Genomic DNA, 17,525 nt, shown 5'->3' with positions numbered 1-17,525 from the left:
TGGAGGTGCATAGTCCACATTTCATCAATGCTTGAAGTTTCCACACAAAGGGAGGGAAGTCTCTATCCTTGGAGATCCATAACCATTCCAATACTGCAAGAGATTGGAAGGAGCACAAACTGATTTGTGTCCAATGAATGAGTTTGATTGACTTTTTGCTAAAATTGTTGAGGACCCATAAAACCCTCTATTGAAGAAGCAAACAAACCATCCTCTAGTGAAACTATGACATCTGAAGTTGCCAAGGGAAAATAAAAGATTGCTAAAGACAAAATCCTTAAGTTTAAAAAGAAGGTTAAGTTCATGGATAACAGTATGGGAGAATACAAGTTTGAAAATGTCTTGTGCATTGGACAACTCCTTTTATCCCTAAGATCTTATGGCAAACCCTTGCAACTATTTTCTAATAAATTTAACAGTGCCATAAAATGCATAATGACTACCTTTGGACATTGGGGATCTCTTGGTGAAGAACACATGGAATTTGACATCCTCTCACGACTCTTTAGAAATGAAGAAGATGAACATGTGAGCATTCCTAAAGGAAAATATCAAGGCCCCTCCCATTATTGAGAGTATGGGATATCATGGAACCAACCTTGGAGCAAAGGAAGACAAGATAAAGAAATCCATTAAGGCAACTTGGCTACCCCCATGGTAAAAAATTGGGCTCCAGAGAGACTAAGGTGCCTTTTACTATGGACTATTGTTTGGTTGAAACTGATTCTGATGATGAGCGTGAAATCTTCAAAGTGCCTTTCCAATAGATTGAAAATGATCTCATTAACACAACCCATGTCCTAATCATCACAGAAGTTGACCTATCATAACTCAATCTTCCACTTAAACATCCTAAGCTTATTGATTGGGACCAATAAGACTCAAGACCTACTTTGGACATTTGTAATTCAGACGAGGTAGTGTTGGCACTATTTAGCCGAAATCTTCAATTAGGACTACTTTGGTAGCCAACTCTCTTAGTCAAAAAATAAATGAAAGAAAAAAAAAGATGACAAAATATCCCCTAGTGAAAACCTCTCTGAGGCACCTTCAAATGAAGAAAAAGATAAAATAAGGTGCGTCTTCAAGTGAAAACCTTTCTAAGGTGGTAGAGAGGAGGTAGTTGACTTTCCCTTCATATCATTGCCACTAGTGAAATTTTTCATTCTAATTGAATAGAAAATAGAAATAAATCTTGGAATGGTTGAGGATCCTAAATCACATGCATTGCAAGATCCCTTAGTGAACAAGAAAAGAAAGTCACAATTGCATTTTCAAGGCATAACTAATTTTTAGATGGACACATAAATATATGCCTTGATTAGATCCTAATTTAGTTAAACACCACCTTGTGGTTGATCCCTAAGGTAAAGTATGTTGAACAAAAAATATGTAAGATGCATTTAAAAGTTGTGCTCTTAGTCAAAGCATAACAACTAAAAATGCTCGAGGCTGAGTTCATCAATCCTAGACTATCTTGAGTGGGTCTTTAATATTGTACTAGTAGGTTGTTGGAAGTATAAATTGGACACAAAGATACTGAGAGTAGGTTGGGGGGGGGGGGGAGGGCGTGTGGGGGGGGTGAATTAGGATCTTAAACACTTGTACTTTTCATACATTCACCAATTATCTTATGCATGCAAAATTGTAAAAGTAAAACTTGTTGTAACATGTAGGTCTAATCTATCACATGCATGTAAACTAAATGCATAACACAATATTTGGTTACCTAGAAACCCTCCAAGGTGAAAGTACAACTAGGGTGGGGATGACACCCACAAATCTTCACTACTATAGTAATAAAGTTAACCTTTTAGGGTTACAATGTTTGACCATAAAATATGATCTATCTTATGAGGGGTCTGCCCTGTTAAAAGCTTTTGAGACTATTAGGTCTCACCCTGTTAGAGGATTTTACACTTACAACAAAGTAAGGACTCTATTAGGATATTTACATAGATCTATTAAGATATTTACCCTTATTCAATTAACTAGAACTGATTTTGTACCTGACCCTCAGTTTTCTTTGTAAGATGATTTTGGGTATTCTCTTTACAAAATGATCCTCTCTCTGATTTGATAAATATTTTGTACCCCTTCATTGCCTTGACAAGGTCGCTTGCTCTATTAAGAAATTAAAAAAAACATTTTTTTCCTGATTCTACTTTGATCTTGATCCTTCACTTCACCATACATATATTACTCATCTCTTCGCATCGTCTATCACACATACTATCTAGGTTAGGATATTCTCTATTTTAAGAGTTTCATAAAGAGTTTTCTAGATGCTTCCTTGTCTCGCCTCTTCATCTGATTCATTCATCATAGAACATAGGTATCTGTGATTCACATTACAAAATGTGTAGCCTCTTTTGTAACAACCTCTACAAACATTAAATGTTCTTTCCATTTTGGCTTGATATCATTCCTAACTTGTATTTAAACTCTACATTGCTTGGCAATTACTATTTCTTATACTCATGTTGGAAATACAATAGGGAAAGTAAACTCTGAGATGGGGGGGGGGGGAGGGGGATGTGAATCAGTCCTTCAAAAATTTATCCATTAAAACATCTACCACAAATCCATCTCACAATTTGCATATAAACTAAAATACCAAACTAAACATATTCATTCATAGCATGAAAAATAAATAAACATTTCACACATATGACACAAGATATTTGGTTACCCAGAAACCCTCAAATGAGAAGGTACAACTGGGGTGGGGATGACACCCATAAATCTTCACTACTATAGTTGTAAATTGTATCCAATGAAGGTTACAATGTTTGATCATAAACTATTATCTACCTTGTGAAAATTTTGCCTTGTTAAAGGCTTGTAAAGATTGTTAGACCTTACCTTGTTAAAGGATTTCAACACCTTGTTAGAAGTGTGCTTGGTTAAAGGACTTCGACTGACAATGAAGTAAGAACCCTATTAAAGGATTTACAAAAGCCTACTAGGACTACTTGGTTAGATATTTTTACTGATTTAGCTACTAGAACATCTCAGCCTTGATCCTTCGATTAGCACCTCTCTACTAGGATATCATATCACCTCTTTTCTAATGTATGTTTGATCCTCTTTGATCAGATATATCACTTTTGTCCTCTCTTCTTTCCTCTATTCTCGCTAAGTAATTTTGCAATTCATATCTCAATCACAATTCCTTAGTCACCATGAATTCTCTATTTGTGTATGAAAACTTCTCTCTTTTCTCATACAATGGTTTAGGGTTTGTCCTCCTTAAGAAGACCTAGGTGACCTAAAGTTAGGTAGGAATCAACGATTGTGATTCACCCATTTTTCTACTTAAAACATCCTTTAATCTAATTGGTTGTATGTACTGCATAGAGATTCTCAATATAGATTCATTCTTATCATCTAGAATTTTAAACAATCCTCAAGTTAGCCTAAACATGGTTTACATAGGAGTTTGTGCCATTACAAACAACTATGTCCAAAATTGTTTACTCGATACTTGAAACCTTTGATGCTCAACATCCATTATATCTTCAATGTTGTAACGTGACCTCTAAGTGACTCAACATCCACTATTCACTCAACATCTAAATCACTTGGAATCTATTAACTTGATTGTCACTAGAGTGGCTCAACACTAACTGTCCACTCAACACATACTAGTGCTCTATACATACTATATATCTCGCTCGGCATGCACTATCTGACAATTTATTCTTATCATGCACTACTTTCTCAATGTGCACTTTATAAATATGACCAAGTGTGTAGGCACTCATATGTCAAAACCAATCTAAGATTAACAACTCAACACTTTGTTGATACTTAGTCTCTACTTTGCTTGACACCTTCAGTGTAACTCAACATCAATATACTTTAATTGCTTGTTAGGTATTGAACTCGACCTCTATTGAAAATACTCAGTGACCAAAATATTACTTGACTCCTATAGAGCTCGATATATACATGTCTATATACAATTATATCAATGACTCGACCTTTGTACAATAGCTCAGTCGTAGTGATGGTTGTTTGACTTTGCCTCATAAATGACTAAGTGTTTGACACTAATAGACAACAATAGTTAGAGCTACCAACAATCTCCCCCTTTGACATTAGTAGAAAAAATATTTTGTCATGATTACATCGTTACAACTAATATGATATGAGTACTCCCCCTAAGCCTATGAATTAGTTCAATTTACAACTTCCAAACTTTGACTTATGCTGAATAAATAATGAATAAACAATGTATAAATGAATACTTGTACACATGACTCCTAAGTAATTTGATATCACATTGTCATACCCAATTGCCTTCTGAACTTCATGGTCCATTCTTTGTCAATTCTTCCTTTATTAACATCTCTACTACATGACACTTGATCCCTCTTATTTTGTCACTTATGTCATTGTTGATGGGGTTGAATGAGTGGAACCAAACCATATTTTTCAACAAATATTTTATGAACATGGGTGATCATAGAAAGTGCATGATCCCAAGTGGTTCTTCCTACCTCCAAAATGTGGTTCTGCAACTATAATCTTGTTGTAAATCAATTAAACTATTAACCACTGAAACATTATGATCTTCTTTGATAAGATCCTGTGCTAATTTCATTTCAAGTTGCAAGACCTCCAAATGAGGTATTAGCATTGATTGTATAGAGATCAATTTGGATCTCATGTTGTTACTAGCTACTTGAAGCTCAACCAATTTTTCTTGAGCATTCAATAACTTATTGTAATGTTCAATACTATAGTTTTCTAACCGAGAAATAATGTTGCTAGATCTTTGCATCTTAGCTTGAATCTATTGAATTTGTGCCTGAAGATCACTTGTGAATCTTGGCATGTATGACAAAATGGTGTATCCTTTGTATAAGTTCTACCATATTATGTACAAGTTCTTGTAATTGAATTTTTTTCTCGACAATTCTTGTAGAAACTTTATCCACAATCTTATTCTTAAATATTTTTTCTGACCAATCCATTGATTGTTCATTATATTCAATATCTTCAAAATTTATTTGTTCAACAATATTTACAAGATGGATAATAATTGGGATTTCCCCATCAACATTTTGAATATCAAAAATTTCAACAAAAATGTCTTTCACATCATGTAGCACCTTATGTTGTTGATGCTCTCTCCTTATCTCTTTTTCTTTGCTAATATCTCTAGTAACAAAATTATTTTCTCCAATGTGAGATTTTTTGAATCCAACTATGGTTTATCAATTACTTCATCTAGACTAACTTCAATATATGGTGAGTTGTCTTTTATTGACTTTCCTTTACTAGGTGAGGGAGTGATGCTGCTCGATACTGCTTTGGGAGTTGGTGAGGGAGTTTTACCACTCAGTCATGTTAATGTATCAGTACACGAGACAAAAATATGTGCACTCAACTCAACTTTACTCACCTCTTTATTTACCTTAATGCGAGGCATTGAAACAATTTGACTCTCTACACTAGTGTCCTTTATCTCTATCTCTTCCTCTTTCACTTAATAGTCTCTGTGAGCCCTGATTGGTAGGCATCTAGAGTGTCAGGGGTGTCGACATGTGCTGGTGACATGTTTCCTTGTAGAATTAGAACTCCTAAGCAATTCATTTTGATGTACTACAACTTCAATTTTATTTAGCATAACCATAAATATTCTAAATTTAGGAACAAATTGGTTCCTTTCATTCTCCAAAAATGTTCTCTTCTACTCATCTGATAAGTCAGGCATGACCTTTGTCAATATACCTACCCTCATGTCTTGTTCTACTATCATGGCCTACTGTCATCTTTAGTCTAGCCTACTGGATAGATACGTCGAGATTCTCTTCTCTAATTCTGTAATAGCTAGATGATTATTGGTCATCATATATACCATGGCCTCCTTAACCTTTAATCTATCTTCATCATCCAAAGTTTCATATTTTAGATACCTAAAACATGAGAACCCTACATTGCTCTAGAGTTTGGCACATACCTCATTAATAGATTTTGTTTTGCCTATGGGTGGTCCTTTGACCAATCCTCTTCTCCTTGGTTTTGATCCACTTGGCGTAGTAATCTATACTGCTCTTTGTTTTATAATCTTCTCGGCACTAGTTGTTTCCTTGGTACTTGGTTTGGTTGGTGGTGGAGGAGAGGGGTGTCACTTCTGGTTTCTTTGTAGTTTTTTTAGCCTTTTTTCTAGTTGGAGTGACAACAACTAGGGCTCTACCCTTGTCTCATCCTTTTTCTTTCTCTTCCTCATCACCAATATCATGTTCTTCATCTTCTCCAAGACCTTGTGTGGGTTGCAAGGTTTCCTTGCCTTTGCCCTAAATACCTAGTTTTGCTTCTAGGTCACCAATCATTCTTTTTTCTTTTCTTCTCTTTAGAAGCTATCTTAATATTATAGTTATTCTAGCCTTAGCTTCTTCATGTTTTCCAAAAGGTTTAGCTTCATTGTATATTTCTTCCTTTAATAGTGCAACAATGTTTGCATTTACCAAATCAGTATTAATTTCATAATCAAAACCTTGTAACCAAGCCTTCCTCGGATTTACTACCTATACAAATGTATTAGGTATATCTACAAGAAACTATAAATCATTGTAATACCTTGTTACCAACTCTCTAGGTATTCTCATCCTCATCTTCATTCTTTTCTTGAACTCCTCAAAATATCCATTCATGACATTCTCAAAATTTGCTCCTGATTGAGTAATGTATTTACTTATTTATCTTACCACCGATTTGTTTTGTTCCTGAACAATATCATTGATACTAGGAAAATATTTATGCATATAAAATAAAATACACATAATGAGGGATCAAAAATTACACATTGAATTATTTGATTTCTTGATAGATGTTAGACTTTCTTCCAATTACAGTCTTTGAAGATTGGCAAGATCATATTCATGATCTTTATTTACTATCTTCCATGCTTGATCTATTGCCATACATGACACACTGTTCAGTTTTCCTGACTGGTAAAATTTGTGAGCAATAACCCTCACTGAAAATTTAACCAATGGATTAGAAATTTTTGTGATGGATAGTCCTCACCCATTCCACTTGGCACCAATGTTTGCCTCAATTTCCTCCTAACTCAGGCATCACATGGTTTTCTTCTTATCTAGGGTTGGATAGCCTGTAACCTAGTGAATTATTTTCTCCATTATCTCAATGGATCCATTTTGTAGCCAAAAATTCATATTATGGATTCTTTTAAGAACAAATTTAATCCATTCAATCTTTACATTTCTTGGGAATTCTAGGGTATGGATTAACCCTTTCTTTTCCATAATTTTAAACTCATCCTTTAAAATTCCTTCATTACATAGTTTCTCATATCCTGCACATATTTCATAATATCCCACTTCTCCAATCTTACACATGTAACAACACCTCACATCATGAATCATGATATCCTTGGGAAATATTGAGGATAGTGGACCCATTGAGTCACCTTTCATTGCAATTTCTAGAATGACACAAAACTTAGGTGGACAACAAGTGTGACTCTTCACCAATTGAATGTTACTAACTAGTGAAATGAGATTGTTCTGAAGTGTAGAACGTGTAATGGAACATTCATCATTTTTTCAATGATGTCAAACCTGCTACCTATTTGGTGAGATAATTTCTTTTTGGTCTGAATGCTATCATTTGGTTGATTAATGAAGAGGATTTGAAAAGAGGAGATAACAAGAGGACCTAGAGAAAGGTTGAGTTATTTGGTGTATGAAAGGAGCACTAAGACCAAGTAAGACATTGATACTATAGTGTATTGTTTATCTACTTAAAGTATGAAATGAAAGATTACTCAAGAAAAAACTAGAAGAAGATCAAGTAAGAAAAGTGTCTGTTAAGCCTTGCCGAGAAGATAATGCAAGATGAGCAAAAAAAAGTAGAAGTTGAGTGAAAATCAAAAGGTGCTGAGTAAAGATGACAAATAATGCAAGTCAAGTGAATGTTAGTATATTCTGAGTAAAGTTTAGTTGGTGTCAAGCATCATTAAACTTTAGTGTTTTCTAAGTGAACTAGTGTTGGTTGAGTGACAATATATAGTGTTAAATCAAAGATTTGATGAATCTGAGCTCACTCATTTGATTTTTTGAATTATGTGAAGTGTGTGGAAGATGATTATGATGATACAGTGGCACAAAATTCAAGATAAACCATTTTGAGGTGAATTTAAGAAAGATTGTAGAGGAATTTTCTAGAGGAACTCAAATGGAGAAGTGGGTAGATTCATTGAATCTTACCTAACCCCAAAAAGGATGATTGTGGTTAAGCGAAAAAGATCTAAAATTCTCTATTAATAGAGATAGCTGGCCAGAAAAAAAGGTTGTCATGTGTGAGAACCTAAGGAAGACAAGAAGTCTAGGGTATTTCTTCATCTAGTTGCCAAATAGAAGAGACTACAGTTGGCATACAAAGAAAGAAGGCTTAAAGGAGTGAATTCTTGAAGGGTGAAAAAGCTAGCAGACTTGAAGAGTATGAATACCAAGCAGAATTGAGGACTAAATCCAAGATCTATAATCTATAATTGAGTTATAAGTTTTTATCAGATCAAGGCTTATTGTTTTTTCTAATAATTGTATCGGTGTGGATAAAATCCTTTGGATTAAGGTTGACCTAGTAGTTATTTGTAAATCCTTTAACTAGTTGAAATTCTAATAGAATATTCTAAATTCCTCTAACAAGGCTCACCCTTAATAGGGTGATTGAAATCCTCTAACTAGGTCACATTTAATAGTGTGTATTGTAGCCTTTAACAAGGTTGGCCTTTCATAGGGCATCTTCAGAAGAGTGAAATTGGGTAGCATGTTACTAGTGGTTTTTTCCAAATTGGGTTTCCACATAAAATCCTTGTGTCAAAGTGTGTGAATGTTCTTATGGTATTTCATGTTTACATTTCTGCAAAGATATTTTGACCTAGGATAGTAAACTAATAAGTTAAGGCATTGTATGATCTAGATCTATTAAGCACTAGAAAGTTTCATTTGAACATCTAAACCTTGGATAATTGATTCCCCCTCACCCTCTTAGTTATTCTAAAGAATTCCAACAATTGGTATCAGAGCATTAGTGCTTGTGAGGAATAGTTTGAAGGTACTAAGAGCTAAAGATCAAGATGTATAGAAAGGAGGTTCCCAAACTAAACAAGGAAATTTTCCCTACATGGAAAATTTTAATGAAGCTACATCTAGGAGGTCTTGGGGACTATGCACAATCTACCATCATGACTAAGAATGTTGATCCTATTGGAGCCTGAACTATTGATGATTTGAAAAAGACAAAAGAACACAATCAGGATATGTTAGAGCTTGCCTCTACCCTAAGTTATTCAAAGTTTGATGATATCAAAGATTGTGACACTACAAAAATGTGGGATGCTATTGGGATGATCTATGGAGGAGATAAGAATGTTTTGAGAGCCAAAGCTGAAAGTCTAAGTTTAAAGTTTGATGAAATGAGAATGCAAGAAGGTGAGACCATTTACCAATATTGCATTAGAATAAAAGATGTTGTAAATGCTATCGTAGGAGCTAATGGTATTATTGAAGATGAGAGTGTAATCAACAAAGTATTGAGAACACTATTGCTTGTCTACACTATTAGAGTTTGTGCAATACAAGAACTAAGGTGTGTTCCTAGTAGTAATTTGACCCTTGAAGGATTGATGGGTAGAATCACTACCTTTGAACTCTCTAATTTTGATAAATTCAAACCTAAAAATGTTGAATCTACTTTCAAAGCTAAACTATCATAAAAGAAACCTAAAGAGAAGAAGAAAAAGGTCAAGCATGTTTTTAGTGAAAGTAATACAAATGAAGAAGATATAGAAGAGCTTGAAGCATTGTTGGCAAGGAAATTTCATAGAGGCAAAGGGAAATACAAAGGTAAGCTACCTATCATGTGCTTTAATTGTAATGAGGTTGGTCACATTGTTGCTAGATTTCCAGAGAAGAAGAAAAATAGAAGTGGAGACAAATACTGGGGTCAAAGAGATGAGAACAAAAAATATTATAAAGGTAAAGAAAATAAGTCTTGCTACATTGTTGAGGAAGAAACAAAAGATGAATATGATGACAATGATGATGAAGTTGTGTATGTTTCTATGAAGGATGATTCTAATGAGGATGAGGCAATTGCATTGGTATCTTATGTGAACAAGAGTGACAGATGGATCATTTGATAGTAGATGTGCACATCATATGAATTGAGATAAAATTAAGTTCATTACTCTTGATTACTACAATGGTAATAGTGTAAGATTTGGTAATGATTCACCCTATCATATCAAAGGTAAATGATCAATCAAACCGATAGAAAAGATCATGTATGAAAATGCTTATTATGTAGAAGTACTTAACTATAACTTTTTGAGTGTGTCACAATTGATTAGTTCAAGTTGCAAAATTGAATTTTAGAACAAGAAAGAAAAGATCTATGACACAGATGAGAAACTGATTGGAAATGGAGATTAGACTAGAGGTAATCTATTTTATCTTGATATGAATGATACTACTTGTCTTGATGTAGAATTTGATTATGTGTGGCTATGGAACATGAGGTTATGTCATGTTAACTTTGATAACTTAGTCAGTATCAGTAACATAGAAAGATTTAGAGGTTTTCCTAGACTGAAGAAACCTAATAATGTGATTTGCAAGCAATGCTAGTTAGGCAAGATGACAAAATCTAGCTTTAGAAGTAAGATTCACTCCTCTAAAGAAATTATAGAATTAGTTCATAATGAGTTGTGTGGACCAATTGATGTGCAAAGCTACAAAGGTGACAAGTACATTATCCTATTTGTTGATTATTATTCTAGGATGATGACAAATTTGTTGGAATATTCAAACATGGAAAGAGTACTTATGAGAGGGGGGGGGGGGGTGGTGAATCATAAGTATCAAACTTTAGCCAATAAAATTTTTAACTGAAAGTAAGTTGCATGCATGCAAATACATCAAATAAACATGTAACAAAACTCATGCATCAATAACACTTAACACCAGAATTTTGGTAACCCAAAAAACCTCTAGGAATAAGAAGGTAAAACTGGGGTGGGGATGATACCCACAAAAATTTACTGCAGCAATATTGTTCAACCACTTCTGATGGTTTGCCCTGTTAAAGGCTTTACACTGTATTAATAGTGACCTGGTTAGAGGATTTACAAACACTTAACATGAAGTGTCACCCAGTTAAAGGATTTTAATCACCTAATCAAAAGGTTCTTACAAAATAGTTGTAAAGCTAACCTATCACCATAGGATTTTTATTCTAATACAATTGCTAGAGAGTATTAGATACAATAAACCTGATAGATTACAATCCTTGATTAATGAATACAGGCTCCTTTTCCGCCTTCTCCTGATCTTGATCCTTTGTGATCTGATAACTCCTGCTTCTGAAAATGGATTTTCTTATGCACCCTTGTATGTCCTTTCATATATATCATCTCTCTCTTTTACAGTGAAATTTATTCTTCCTTATAAAGACTTCAAAGACTTAGGGTTTGATTTGGATCTACAATCCATATTGAATTTCAATTTCCCGCTCAATACTTATCTTTTGCTGATTGGTTGCATGCCTTTAGCATTTTTCTTATTGGCTTCCTACGAATTGCATGGGAAAAATAAAAGATTCGATCTTATCATTAAATCCTTCGAGATTTACCTTCTGTTGGCTGCAAAAATTGTTTGCATCATAGTTTGTGCAATTCCAAAATTTTATGTTGATCTACTGAGTTACTCGGCTCTTGAAGTATTTCTAATACTCACCACATGTTTTTTCCTGGATAGCTTTGCACTTGAACAAAAATGTATCACTCGGCACACGTTGTACTCGGCACTTGTTAACACTCGACACCTGTTGTACTCGACACTTGTTATCACTCGGCACCTATTGCACTCGACACTTATCATCACTTGGCACCTATTGCACTCAGAACTTGTTATCACTCGGCACTTGTTGCACTCGACACTTATTATCACTCGGCACCTGTTGCACTCGGCACTTGTTGTCACTCGGCACCTGTTGCACTCGACACTTGTTATCACTCAGCACCTTATCTTACTCGGCATTTACTTTTGATCTTGGTTAAGTGTATTGACACTCAGTTGTCAAATTTATTCTTTAAGCTAACAATCTCCCCCTTTGACATGAGTGACAAAAACACTTAATTAAGATCCATGTGACACAGTAATTTATTCTACATTCAAAATTTTCTCTCAAAATTTGCTATCTCCCCCAAAATTTCAAAATTTTCTATCTCAAAAATTTCTATCTCCCCCTTTTATCATACTTATCATTTCATTCCTGTAGTTAACTCCCCCTTACTTAATCACTTCTTATTACTCTCTTATTACTTATTCTCCCCCTTTTTGACACTTATGTCAAGGGTCTTTACAATGAAATGCCATACTTGGCCAAAAATGTTCTATTTACTTCAAGGAGTACCTTCAAAGCTGCATTCCAATTTGCTAATGCGACATCCAATGTCTTATGCTAGATGGCAATCTCTGCTGCTAGGTGTACAAGTCCATCAGATGAAGAAAGATTGGGGTCTTTTCTAAGGAGTGTCTCTGCATTTATCTGCTCCTTGTGAAGTAGTTCCAAATGAGGAGTAATTGATGATTTAATTTGTATCAATTTTTCTTTTGTGGTTGCCTCCTCTGCTGCTAAGACAACTAACTCTCTTTGTGTGTGAAGCGATTGGACAAAATGCTTCTCACTTTGAGCTGGATCTGTGGGGAGTTGCATGCTAGAAATTTTCAAATTGTTTTCCAAGCTCAGTATTTTCTGGCTAGTGTCTTGTGTGAATGTGGAAAAATCACACAACTTGTTGTACAGGGAAAATATGTTTCCTAGTACAATCTTAACTATTATAACTTTCTTTGCCAGTTCTTCTTGTGACAGTGCTATATCATCGGATATTTTACTATTTAATTTACCTTGAAACTTCATTTATGACCATTCAAGCAATCTGGCATTTGTTTCCTGGTCTTCATTAGTCACCTGGTCAGCTATATCAGATAGTTGTTCCATGATTGGTCTTGACTCATCTGGAGATTGTAAGCAAAAAGCTTTTGTGAATATATCTTTAATTTCATTCAATGTAAGCTTATGCTTGTATTCCTTTCTTAGTGCTTCTTGTCTCCTTCTTTTGTCTAATGCACTCTGAATTTCATTAATCTTTTCTTCAGTAAGAGTGCTAGATTCATAATATGGAATCTTTATTTCTTCATCAAGCTCAGGAACTCCATAGTGAAGTCTCTTGACTGCCTTTGATGAGCTCGAGCCTGGTGTTCTAATTTTCAGCTGTAATCCATTTGTGCTCGACTGTTGAAGAGTTTGTTTAGGAGTACCAAATTTTGGTAATGCAACTAGTGTTTGTATTGCAGTCTCCTCCTTCTTCTTTGTCTCATCTTTTTCTTCAGCTTGAATATCCCTTTTATGAATGCTAGGTGGGGTTGAACTTGTCAGTTGTTCAGATGTTTCTTTTATTTCCCCTGCTGCTGTACTCGGCACTTGGAGTGTATCAATGACTATACTTGGTGGAGGTGGTGGTAGAAGGAATAGAATACCATTAGTTTGTATGGTCAAAGATGGCACTTGTGCTTTTACCTTGACTTCTGGATTCTGTAATTCATCAACATTGACCAATACAAGATTTGAACTTAATTTTGCTACTAGTGATGATTGGTCAAGGATTTCCAAATCCTCTGCAGTTAATGGATTGATGTTTAGATTTGAAATGTCTGTAACATCCTTTATTTTTATGAGATCTATAGGTGTGATGGTGGCATGAGGAGGACTAGGAGGAGATACCTGTATGTCTTGCATACTTTGATCTTGCGGCTCAGTTGTATCTTTCTCTTCCTCTTTCTCCTCATTATGTGCCTCTTCTTCCTTTTCTTCTTTAATCTTCTCCACTAGTTCTTTTTCTTTGGTTTCTAATAATTTCTTTTCCTTTGACTTGGCAATTGCCTCTGCCTTATATTCTTCATTATATACATCTTTAATTTTCTTGTAAACTATTTTCCACAATCTTGTGGATTTAGCAACTACCTCTTCAATTTTATTTTGCAATATGCTGAATGCTCTATACTTGGGAGTGAATATGTTATTATGCCTTTTTACGGCATTTATTATTTGATCTTTAGTCAAATCAGGCAACAATCTTGCTAATGTTGACTCCCTTATTTCTTTTTCCATTTTTAAACAAAAATACCATTTATCCTCTATAATTTTATGCAATTCTCTTGGCATAGATTCATCTAATTCTAGAGGTGTGTGTGGTGCAGGAGCACCTAGGCTAACCTCTACTAGTTAGTCAATTTTGGCTTGTACTTGAATCTAGCCAAGTTAAGAAGTTAGTGTAATTTGGTTGAGGACCTTAGAAGGTCTTGTTTTATGTTGGCTAGGTGAATTAGTCACTAAGACTAAGGTCACACAAATAGCCTTTGTTAGTTGTCATTTAATTTCTTAATGTTAGGAGTTAGGGAGATTGAGTCATTAATATGTCTTAGGCCTAAGAATGGTTAATGGTTATTTTATAAATATGATGATCATGAATGATCTTGGATCCTCAGAATATGTGAGGATAAGAAGCCTATAATATAGGATTAAGGCATCTATCAAAGTTGCCAAGTGTTGTAAGAATGTTGTCATAACAACATTTTGCACTTATTGCAAATATTCCATGCAACATGGATAGCCTTGGATTCCTTTGATTGTGGGAGGTTATTTTCGACCAAATGGGACCTAGAATGGTGGAGAAGACACCTAATGGAGTTATGGCTCGAATCTCCAAGCATTGGTTGTATATTTGTAAAAAAAGTTTTGAGTTAATGAAGTGCTGGAAAACTCTGTTTTTGAAGTGATATTTCGGTTTTTGAAGGAACAGTCATACTTGAAGCCAAAAACGTGTTGATAAAGTGGTTGAGGCGTGTTATATAGTCATTTTTAAGACTTTTTCATTTTATGTGTTAAGGGTTTAGAGTAGATTTATCATAGTTTTCAAGTTGTTTTAGTTCAGGCCTTTCTTTTGGTCACACTGTGACAGATTTTGTAAAAATGGCTCCCACATGAGTTTCAACCATGGAAACACTGAATAAGTCGTTGAATATTCAAGTGAGGCCTCTGTACATATTGTATCTAAACTTAGGAATCATCATGAGCAAGGGAGCTAGCTTTATGATCGGGCCCTAGGCGAGTTTGACATACCCGGTTAGAGGCTTGACAGGGGGAAATCAAATCATTTCATGTGCGGAATGGGAAGTACAGCACGTCCCCAGGAATTTTTATGGTAGGTTTTCATGTTATTCATCCATCCTAAGCATTGGGAAGTCATACCAGTCCATTAGGATAGGTCTTGAGCATTTTTCATCAATCCTAGACAAACTGTCCTAGAAACTAGGCCTTTTAGCCTTGTTTCTCCTTGATATTAGGAAGGAGGCGTACGGTCACTTTGAGACCCAGAACCCTTAATGAAAGTTTTAAAACTTCCAAAAGGGTATCCAAATCAAGTTTTATTTTTCTGAGTTGTTTGGGAAAAGTTTACTAAAAAGGGGGAAAACGGACTGGTAAAGGCTACTAGAAATAGGCTTATTTTTAAGATCTCTTTTGATGAAATCTTGAATCTGATAAACCCATGAGCCAAGAACCTTCCCAAATCAGTCAAATGGGATGGAATATGAATGAATTCAATGTGAAGAAGGTTCCCACAATGAAGTTTGAAATTTGTGAGGTTTTAGTGGATTTGGCACTTAGATCCATCTAAGTGAAAGTGAGAAAGAGAACCAAAATTAAGGTGTGGATCATCCAAGGTGGAGTTTTTGAGGTGTGACTCTTGTAGTAAAGAGTGAATAGGATTTAGTTAATGATCTAATCCTATTAGGAGATCCTATAGAAGCATAAGATACTAGGAGATAAGAGAAATCTCTTGGTGGGAGTGGAAAACTAAGCCTAGGAGTTTTATCTTACACCATATTGGTATCAGAGCTTGGTTGATCAAGCTTGTGGGTAATGCATCAATCTTCTGAATCAGTAGGAGAGAATACACCAGCCCAAGCCATGGTGACTAATGCTGAACTAGCAAAGAAGGTTGAGGAACAAGAAGAGGATAACAAATTGTTAAGACAAAGAATAGCTCAAATGGAGCAGCTCTTGGGTGAAGTCCAAGACAAAGCTGATAGGGTCAAAGAGAAGATTGACCTTAAAGAAGAAGTTGAAGCAAAGGAGAAGGAATTAGAGTTGGAGGAAGAAGCACCAACTCCTGATCCTATTCTTTCTGAAGAGCCATTCTTGAAAGCATTGAAGGCACTGAGTGGCAAGGCTTTAGAAGGTGTTCCACTTTTTAGTGGACAAATGGATCCAGATTCAGTTGTGGATTGGATAGACAGCATTGAGAACCATTTTGAATGTGATGGTATCTCTGAAGCACAAAAGGTAATGGTGGCCAAGTCTAGACTAAGAGGTTCATCTCTTACTTGGTGGAAGTTTGTACAAACCGAGAGGGAAAAGGATGGTAAAGGTCCTATTGTGACATGGAAGGGTATGGTATCCAAAGTCAAGCAAACATATCTTCCTGATGACTATGAAGTTCAAATGCATAGAAGGAGACAAAATCTTAGGCAAAAAGATTTGGATGTCCAAGCATATACTGAGGAGTTTCAAAAATTGTGTTTGAGGTCCAAGGTGGTTGAAGATGAGAGCATCAAGCTAGCAAGGTATTTGAATGGCCTCAAATGGTCTATTCAAGAAGAGATGAGCCTAGTGAACTTCAAATCCATTAGGCAATGCTATCAAATGGCCTTGAAGATAGAGGAAAAGAGCAAGAGAAAGCAAGATAGCTCCAAAGGTAAAGGCAAAGGAAAAGATACCAAAGGTCAAAGAGGTGGCTATGGTGGAAGAATTTCTGATTCTCGAGCTCAAGGTGAGGTAAAATTTAGTGAGCAGCAAGAAGGAAGCTCAAGTAGAGGTGGTAGAGGAAGGAATTCTAACTCTAACTTTAGAGGAAGAAGTGGTGGTTCTTCACAAAGAGGAAGAGGCAATTATTTTTCCAATATGAAGTGCTACCATTGCAATCAAATGGGGCACCCTGCCTATAGATGCCCTGAGAAAGGTGGCTCATCACAAGGAGGTGATAAGAGAGCTAACCTTGTTCATGAAGACACTAATGCAGCAGATAAACATTCTGAGATTCCATTAAATTCAGAGGAAGGGGAGAACCTCATGATGAGGAGAACTCTAATCAAGGAACCGGTGAAGGAGGAGCCAAGCCAAAGAAGATCTTTGTTTAGAATCAAATGCAAGATAATGGGAAAAGTATGTAAGATCATTATTGATTTAGGCTCTACTGATAATATAGTGTCAGAAGAAGCAGTCAACAAGCTCAAATTGAAAAGGATATCCCATACCAATCCTTACAAGGTTACTTGGCTCAATAAGGGTCAACATGTGTTAGTAAATGAACAAGCATGGGTGGAGTTCTCCATTGGAAGGTACAAAGACAAAGTTTTATGTGA

This window comes from Cupressus sempervirens, chromosome 3, assembly GCF_028749045.1.
Source record: "Cupressus sempervirens isolate cs-2001-9-10 chromosome 3, ASM2874904v1, whole genome shotgun sequence".
Classification (NCBI taxonomy): domain Eukaryota; kingdom Viridiplantae; phylum Streptophyta; class Pinopsida; order Cupressales; family Cupressaceae; genus Cupressus; species Cupressus sempervirens.
This window is presented reverse-complemented; position numbering follows the sequence as displayed.